Here is a 9455-nt window from a genome sequence, read left to right as displayed (position 1 = left end):
TATCTGCAGTCACTGGATTGTATGTTTTTTATTTTGTGTTTCAAAATATAAGAATAATGTAACACTTTGTTGGCTTAGTGGTGGAAATTGATTTGGGTTATCAAGTGAAGTCTGGTAAAAGTCCAAGATGCCTTTCCTGAATGCTCAGTCCTTACGTTTGAACCAGAAACACTATCTTATTAACCAGGTGTCAATCACAGTCCATGTGCTTGGTTCCAGTCACTAAAAATTGTAAACAGGTACAGTTTAGATTGCCAAGTCTACCTGTCCTTCCCTAGCATCTATTACTTGTTCTGCTTTCCACTGCCCCGGAGTTTTCTTAAGTGCTTCATCCTTCGACTCAAATGAGGAATGCTACTGTATGACTTCTTGAAAGATTGTTTTGCAAAGCTCAGTGATCCCGTGCAGCTGTGGCAGCACAGCAAGAACTGAATTGCCAGCAGAGGGGGGGAGTCAGAGAGACACTGTGATTTGATCTAACATTCATGAAGTCAGTGGAAGTATTCTCACTGATCATGTCAATAAAAAACAGGGAAAACCCACTAGAGACGTTTGTGTAATATTTTCTCCAATTCACGTTTTTTTAAGTCCTACCCATGACATCAGTTTTCCTTGCTGTTTATAGTAAAGAGTGCTCTTCACTTTTTCTGTGCAATAAAAAAATAATAATAAAAAAAAAAAGCTCTGGAAAATGCAAGGCCACATATGGTCTCACGAATAATGATGAAGATGAAAAAAATCCTCCTTGACCAGAGTGAAAAGGCACTGAGCAGCTTTAACAGAGAATGCCGTATGCCAACCCCTCATGCCCCTAATAAATCTGCATTTGATCGTGCGCTCTAAGTCCTTAAGCACATTGTAGAAATGGGGTAAATCCTCTTTTGGAATTTAGTGACTTAAAAAAATGAAAAGCAACATAATTCCATTTATTTTAACATCATCAGACTCTGAAAAAGAAGCCTTGATCATATAATGGGGTAGTGTTATTGTTATTTCTATGATTACCACTCTGTTTTAACACTTGACACTGCACATTGCTGCTAGCCAATTCAGTCTTTTGCTGTGGAGTTACACAGGCGAGAAGCATGTTAAGAGATGGAGTGAGGCACAAAAAGCTGTTTGCTTCAGACTTTTTTCTCCAATAAAGTCTAATTTATCTATAGTCCAAATAATGCCACTGAGCCTGGATGGGGCAGTGGTGCTGGAAAATGTTGCTTTTATGCTTTCTGTTCATGTGCCTCTGAAGTCTGATAAGGTGGTATCCCACATATCCTATCCTTTAGTATCAACAGAATGTTTTTGGAATTGGGTCCTAGCACTAAGATAAACCCCAGCAAATCAACCAACCGAGCAAAAAACCCCAAACAAACAAAAAAAAAAACCAACTGAAAAAAAACCACCCCCAACCTAAAAACTAACCAACCAGTGAACCAAAACCCCTACAGAGCTCAAAGTCCTGTTGAGGTAGGATTCTTACTGTTGGAGCTTGATGGATTTTAATACAGGCAATATAGAATGTAGCAACTTCTCATTTCCCACCTTCTCTGGAACAACTCTCAAGTACATTCCTTATCCACTTTTTCCTTAACTACTCCAGTTCTGAAGCTGAGTTGAGGAAGCTCTATTGGCCTAACCAATTATCCAGGGGAAATCAAATGGAGATGTCTCCTGGTTCTTTTCTGATGTGTTTTTGCTTTCACCAACAGGCATAGTGTCCTTTAAGTCCTATGAGAATTCCAGTTCTCACTGGTCCATTGGCTCCTTGGCTCTTTGTCAAGCCCTTCATCTTCAAAGCACTCCATCTCCTTTTGATGCCAGCGTCTTTATTTGCATTTCGTAGCACCCAGAACAAGCTCAGCAAATATGTTTAAAGTCCGACATATGCTTTGTAGAATTGCCAGGTTGGAAAAAAAAAAAAGTGTTCAGGAAATGGAGATATCCATGGACCCTTAACAAACATTACATTCTTGACAAAAAACAAGGCAAATGCATCCTCCACTGACCTAGGTCACCTTTGAACAGACACAAGGTTCTTTATCAACTTGCCAATTCTCCCATTCTATTAGAGGACAAATTTGTGTTTTGTTGTGTTTTCTTTTCTTGTTTATCTATTGATCATTGAATAAATTGCAAATTCTGAATTTGGCCATCGTAGAAACAGGTTCAAAGCTTCACAATTGACTTCCCACTTACTTCATAACCAAGGTGCCAGTCTCCTGAAATTCATACAACTCCTCATTTACTTCTTTCTTATGATTCAGATTTTCAGTTGGGCCTGGATTCTGACATCCTTCCAATACATACTAATTTATTACTCCAATACTCCCATTCATTTCAGTATTCTTCAGTGGGAGTATAATGACAGAATCTAGCTATATGTGATAGATGTTTTGGAAATATCCTTTAGCCACATTATCGTCCCTGTATTATCCCTTGCTTACGGTGCCAATGACCTTTAGGGCTAAATAAACAGCTGGATCTGATCAAAACACTGAATAACATAGTCTTTTTCCTAATCTGATAGGCTTTCAAGAATCAGAGATCTGTGAACCGCTCCCAAACACCTATTTATAGTTTGTTTTCAGGAACTATGAAGATGATGTGTCTTCACAGCACTTAGTGATCATGCCACTTCCACATTTCATAATGCACCTACAAACCTTTGCCCACAGATCCCTAAGTATCTACAGGCCAAATACTTTGATTGCCAATACAGCTCAAAAATAATGTAAAGAACTGTTTTACTCTGAAGGCAGCACATACCATGTGCAAATGCTGCTGGCATAAAAATAAAAATGCAAACAGTGTAGGTGCAGTGCATTTGGAAATCTCCTCTCCAGCAGCACTCAATAGTTTTGGACATGCTCATCCTAACAAGGTAGCACACACGCAGAAGTGCAGAGAAGAGACTGCACCTGGTCTTCATAAAGAATATGTTGGGGCTGAGGCATTGTCTGCCTAGATAGAGATCACAGCTGACTTACAGGATTTACTTATGGAATAAAATGGTATTCTGAGCAGCTGGAAACACAAAAAAATTTGTTCCTCTTTTACTTAAGTTCACAAACCTCATTTCTATTAAAATGTTATTGTTTCTAAAAATGTGTAATGTTTTTCTAATATGTAATTATAAACCACAATGAACATCCAGTTTTTTAATGTCTTTAAGAACTTGTTTTAACTTCCACTCCCTATCTTCACTCAAATTTCCTTTGATGCATTACTTTGGCTAAAGTTTTGTTATAGCGTTTTCCATGTAAATTTATGTCATAGCAAATAAATATTTGAACAAGTGAATCCTTCACTCTGCAAACCAATTTTGAGTCACCACATAGCACACATAGGTATTTAACATTATTTTAAAGCAATTACTCACACCATATTGACATAGTAGGCAGAACAATTGTGAGACAAGTGTCCTAGTCATTTCTCTACTGTGTTGATGTGTGCCTACCTCACCAAGAAGATTTCTTCTAGAATTCCCAGCTTACCCAAGAGCAGAGAAAAAAATCAAGGATGAAGGATGAATGCAAAACAAACGGTACAGCTGGTTTGTGTGAGCTTAGTGAAAGAAGTGATGTAAATTCAGAATTTCATAGTGCAGTCATGCCTCTTCACAGGGAGAATAAGAGGCAGACCTTCTCAGACTTGAGAAGTACAGAAAAAAGTTAGGAGAAAAACAATAGTTATGAAGAGAAGTCCATTGGTGTGAAGAAAAAAGTGGTGGAAAGCAGTTTGTGTGTATTGGTGAGTATGTGAATGTCTGAACAAATTCACTGTGCATACTGTATATATATAGATGCTTTTTTGGCTTGTGCCAAATTAGGATGAAATTAGCGGGATGCGCCTAGCAATGTAGTTTAACAAACACAATTAAACAATGCTTGCTATTGACAGGTTGTTCTGTCCTAATTGAAATGCTAAACACAGAAATGTGCAACCACTTTCCCATGTATAGGTATGGAAACAATACAAAAGGTACTTTACCTTCGCTTATGCCTCCATGAGGAAGTTATTTCAAGGGTCCTTTGTTTCTTGTGTGCTAGCAGCTGGGCAACTGTAAAGAAAAACAGGGGCTGGGTTAATAATAAAAAAAGGTACAAGCCGTAGACTCCAAAGACTCAAGTTAAATATTTACTCCAGTTTGTTCTTGTGAGCAAACTCAGAGGGTCTGCTTTGCTAAGCGCTGGCATCTTGAGAAGCAGGCGAGGGCCAATCTGCTGCTAGCCCAGCCGCTTCCCGGTCTGCCGCGCAGGCAGCTGCAGCAGAAAGCTGAAGTCACCTGTGCACATCCAGGTTAGGATTCAAAAAAACAAGAAGCAGGAAATTCACCCATGTAAGAAAAGACCTTCACAATTCAAATGGTACTTCAAATATTTACACACGGGATCAGATTTGGAATTACCTGCTGATATACAACTTCAGAATAAACAGGATCAAGTTTATACTTACATTCTATTTTATTTATTCAGATTTTTTTTCTACAGAAAGTCTTTTGTTTCTGTATTAGCATGAGGCTAAGGTAAAGACTTCCAGTGCACACAAGAAGCGCAATCTCCTTTTCTATCGGAGTCACAGAGCAGGCAGCATTACATGTCAGTACCTGCTAGGCAGATATCTGGGAAAAGGTGAAGCTGGAGTGCAGCCTTTGCCCTGAGTCAGAAGTTCTGCTGCTTTGGGACCTTTCAGAAAGTGTGCTACCTCCTGCTTTTCACTTTCCACAACATTATGTTCAGGCTGTTCATTAAGGCATTTGAAGATTAATTTGTACACTTACAGATTAATTGAGGCCATCTGAATTTCTAGGTATGGTTCTATACCGTGCAAGGTCAGTCCAGAATGCAATCCCTGCTCAGAAACCCTGTCCATTTCTGAACCTTAAATATGAAATGAACTTATAACAGAAAACAAAACCAACAGCAAACCTTAAGGACCATGCAGAGGAATGAGTTGGTGCATTCTCAACTTCTCCAGCTCATGCAGCCAGCCATCAACAGGAGAAGGTTATGCTAACTCTCATTAATCTTGGTTTTGCTGAATCAATCTCCCCTATATTGTATTTGGATACAAGAAGGCAAGCTCATTTCTTTTAATGATGGCTCTGTTCTCCAGAACTGTACTCCAGTAGCTGAGGTACCAGGCCACAACTCAGGAGAGATGAGTATAATTCCTAGCTTAACTGCTAAGCAGCTATACAACCTAGGGCAAAATGTCCTTTGTCTGGTCTGTTTGGACTGCGGGCTCTTCAAGGTAAGACCAGTCTCTGACTGGATATTTGTACAGCACCTAATACAATGGAAATCCAGGCTCACTTTGGTAGTTCTGTAATACAAATTAATAACAATAACTAGACTTGACTGCCTGACAAAAAGCAAATAGTTTGGAAAAAGCTGTCTTAAATCTTTCTATCCCACTTCCCCAGACCAAAAAAAATCTACAAATGTTATTTCTTTTGGCAGCTGAAACCTAATCCTACCTTGGTTAGCATAACAGAGAGAACAGGAAGCGCTGTGGAGGAATTTTTCATTCCCTGGGACGTCTTTGATCCCCCTCCCTTCCCTTTTCCTATCAGGTAATTTTCAAATCTTGATGTTTCCAGTTAGTCTACGTATCTTCTTGTTTTGTCTACTTCAGTCAAGCATTATTTAACTTCCATTTCATGGATGAAAAACCGGTCTGCGTTTAGACTTTGCTGTTGTGTAAGCCAGAACCTGAGAACTTCAGAATCCCAAAAGGGAATACAAATAAAATGCACAGCCCTTGCTGGTGGAAAACCAATCATTATTTTGCTTTAACACAGACAAGGTGCATTCATACATTACATAAATGCTAAACAAATCATTTAATCATTTTCTGTTGCAGCCACCACTTTTTGTCACTTAGAGTTAGTGCCTCGGTTCAACTTTCCAACATATGGAGGAAATTTTTTCACCGTTATACATCTTGATTTATGCTCATCTAAAATGCGCAAAGCTCAAAACAAATTAATGTCTGTTTAATATTTGGGGTTCTAAAGGAATGTGTTGACCCTTATTTCAGTTCCACATGGAATGCAAGACTGCATCTCATGTGGGCAAGCTTTTGACAATAAAACAAGTAATAATTAAAATATGCATGACTCTCAAAGGCCTTAATTACCACACACTGCTTAGTGCAGCCTCATACTTGTAGCAAAGACAAGTCTGTAGCACTACAAAGCAGGAGATGACAACACACGCAAGATAAAAATGAAAACAAGATCATCCTGGAGTAGATAATACAACGTCCCCTTTGCCTGCAGATGAATGTCCCTGTCACATAAGCTGGAGTTTCAGTAGCATGTGCGAAGCACACCACTTGGAACTGAAGCAGCTGCATATATACTGGCTTTTTTGCCTCAGCTCTTCTTGCTTTGAACCAATCACCATTTGCCCAGCCTGACGATTGTGGCAAGCTGCATTTCTCTTTAGCCTTGATCTGTTCAGATAGTCCCTCTTTTTCTTACTACCTTCCTCACTTCAGTTGCCACTGGCATCCTCTGCATCCTCAAGTTACCAGTCAGAAGTTCCTTAGAAGACAATAGGAGTGAAGGCAATCACCTGCTGTAGAAATTACTCTGAGTGTTCAAATAGTTTCATGACCATCTTGCACCTGCTCCTGGTAAAGTACACCCAACAGTGCCAGTGATGGGGTTAGCTACAGCAATGATAGGGCATCTGTCATGCATCTGATGGAAATATTTGCCATCTACCTGAAGGTGGGCTCAAAAAATACTTGTTCTCTAGGAGGGATGTAGCTCCCAATTAACAAAAAATATCTTACAGTCCCACAACTCCATGTATCCCACCCTGTAGTTAGAATAATTAGCCTTAACAGTAAGATGGTTATGGCTAGCAAACTGGGGTGCAGAGACAACAGATTACTTCAATCAGTATGATTCTACTTCACTCAACAACAACAAAACAATCAAACAAAATACAATCCAACAGGGAAATTTCACTTAACTTATTTTTTTACTCACACACAAATCTTGGTTTCAGGAGACTGCTATTGTGATAGTCCTCAATGGAATCGCAGGAGTTATATCCATAAATCCTTGTGCCCAGTTCCATACTACATAAGGCCCCATCATATCTTTTTTCTTTCTAAACTATAATATATCTAACATTTACTAACAACTACTATGCATGCTTCCAATTTTCTGATAGAATGACTAACAGTCATTTTCCTTGGTAATAATGAAGAAACACTGCTTGCACTGGCTAATAGTGCATGATAATCAACAGTGGTTTTGTCACGAATCCCTTTGTTTGCAAAGCTGTCTATAATTGGAAGCCACTGGAACAGATGCCCACTTGCTTAAATTGTTATTAGTACTGACTGCAGCACTCTTAAACCTGAAAGATGCCAACAGAACCGAAGTTAGACTCAAGTCTTTTGTGTCTCTCTTTTCCCCCCTCTCCCTTTTTTCTTTACCCAGTGATTGCCAGCATTGCTCCTTCCTTCTCTTCTCTGAGAAAAGTTGCAATAAAAGCTACAAAAAGTGACTGGAAGGCAGAGTAGATATATAATTTCCCTTCTCTTTATGTCTTGAACTTGTGAAAATCCAGGAACACTTTTATTATTATTCCATGTTATAATAACCTGCACATGGAGGTAGATTCTAAGCCATTATTGACTTCACTGATCCTGAAACAAGGACATTGCTCAGAGCTCCATTTACAAAATGTATATACCACTGTTCTGCACTCTTGCTTCCAGCTATTTATAAGTCCCCAGTGCCTCGGAGCAAACAGCTGGGGAATGAGTTAGGGACTCAATGGCACTCTTAGGACTCAATGGCACTATGCTTTTCTTTTCCATTTTTTCCCTTTTAAAATTGAATTCTTTTCAGCATTAGCAGAACAAGACAGGCAAACAAAGTGTGCACAGAATGGGACAGCACAAAGGCAGTCAATATCACCAGCCTGATGGTGCTTGTTTGTCACCGCCTGCAAGTACAGATGCTGTGGAGATGCGTGGCCTAAATAGGAGCTTGTGCCTCAAGGATCAATGTGCACTGACTATGCACCAACCTTTAAGTGTGTGTAATGGGCTGTGCCTGGCAATGACCCACCTTTTTTTCAAGCTGTTCTGGGGTGGTGGTTGCTAAAGGGACTTACACAGGCTGGAACTGCTCTTAACTTTGTGTGGGTGGCTCTGCCTCATCAACCTATGCAAGAGCCAAGGACATGTTAGGTTCCTTCCTGCTTTTCTAGGAGAAGGACAGAAGAAGAAATTATAGACTGCAACTTCTATTGTTGCAGGATGTAACAAGAGAAGGATGGAGTTACCTTGCTGCAAACAGAGGAAATTAAATGGAGGTGCATCGCGCACACACCCCCCACCCCCCCCCACCCACCCCCCGTATTAAAGAGTTCATTTGCAACCATCTTAGAAACATTTTCTCCCATTCAAACACAGCATTCTCCTTGGGCTTTCAAGGCTGTCAAAGAAAGAGGGAGATCGAAAAGCAGATATAGCAGGTTTTTATTATTTTTAAGTGAAATAATAAGCCTGGAAAAGATAATCACTTACTTCCTTTGCTTTACAGCATTTCTAGGGTAAAATGGCAGACCCTCCTGATGCACAGCATCACTGTCCTGCAGGACCCAGTTTCATGGGAGCTCACACATACCCTTCTGTGTCTCTGGGCCAGTATTCATCTCCCCTCAGCTGGTAGGTATCTGAACTGGAAATCTGGCTGCCCTTGAAAGGCAGCACTGGAACCTGCTGTGACAGGAAAATAAAAAAATACAATCAATAAAATGCCAGGAGAAATGCAACTGTTCTCGCTGAATGCTTTCTGAAAGGGACCCTGACCCCTTAAGGCTAAGTCAGCCCTGGAACAGCTTGCCCGTGGGCACAGGCTTTCCCAGTGGATGCTTTTCCGTGGAGGCTGCTGCGGTGTCCCTCAGGAAAGCCTCATCTGCACCGATCCCCGCTGGGGCCATGGGAGGCATTCGGTTATTTTGTATTTTACATCCCATTACGCTCTACCTTGACCATACACAGCCCACTGGTGCGCCTAACACCCACCTCTCTCACCAAAGAGGCTCCTTATCCCCCGCTCATCCCTGCCACCCCATGGGGGGCTCCTGAGCCACCGAGGGGCTGCGGGTCTGGGCTGTAGGCTCCCTGCAGTGGGCAGGGGGCTGTGGGGGCTCTGGAAGCACTGAGGGGAAAAGCAGGGAAGAGTTCACAGAAAGATGGAAGGCGCAGGGTGTGTGAGAGGCAGAGCAGCCCTCGGGCAGCTTGACGGGGCTTCAAAGCCAGGCCTGAGGGAGCAGCTGGGAGCCAGCTGGGCGTCGCCGCCATATATAGGGCCGCGCCGTCACCTCCAGCCCGTGTTCGGGGCGGTGCAGAGTTCAGGCAGGGGCCAAAAGCAGGAGGCTTTGAATTATCCAGAGTTTAACTTTCCCCATGGCAGGGCCTGC

At 41.3% G+C, this 9455-nt stretch overlaps 1 protein-coding gene across 2 annotated transcripts in view; it reads right to left on the bottom strand.

Annotated features, from left to right (window-relative positions):
* Nucleotides 1-9176, bottom strand: part of KCNJ16 (potassium inwardly rectifying channel subfamily J member 16) — a 40352-nt gene extending 31176 nt beyond the window's left edge. The window contains exons 1-2 of one of the 2 annotated variants that reach the window (XM_080373915.1): nucleotides 8557-9176; nucleotides 3988-8464 (exon numbers count right to left, since the gene is read on the bottom strand). The gene's annotated coding sequence lies outside the window, so the exon portion shown is untranslated. The remainder of the gene's footprint in view (nucleotides 1-3987; nucleotides 8465-8556) is intronic. The other variant, XM_080373919.1, reaches the window with a different exon arrangement.
* Nucleotides 9177-9455: the final 279 nt, after the last annotated feature.

Source organism: Falco punctatus (assembly GCF_963210335.1).
Source record: "Falco punctatus genome assembly, chromosome: 1".
Taxonomy (NCBI): Eukaryota; Metazoa; Chordata; class Aves; order Falconiformes; family Falconidae; genus Falco; species Falco punctatus.
The sequence above is the reverse complement of the archived record's forward strand: the minus strand, read 5'-3'. Positions and strand labels throughout refer to the sequence as shown.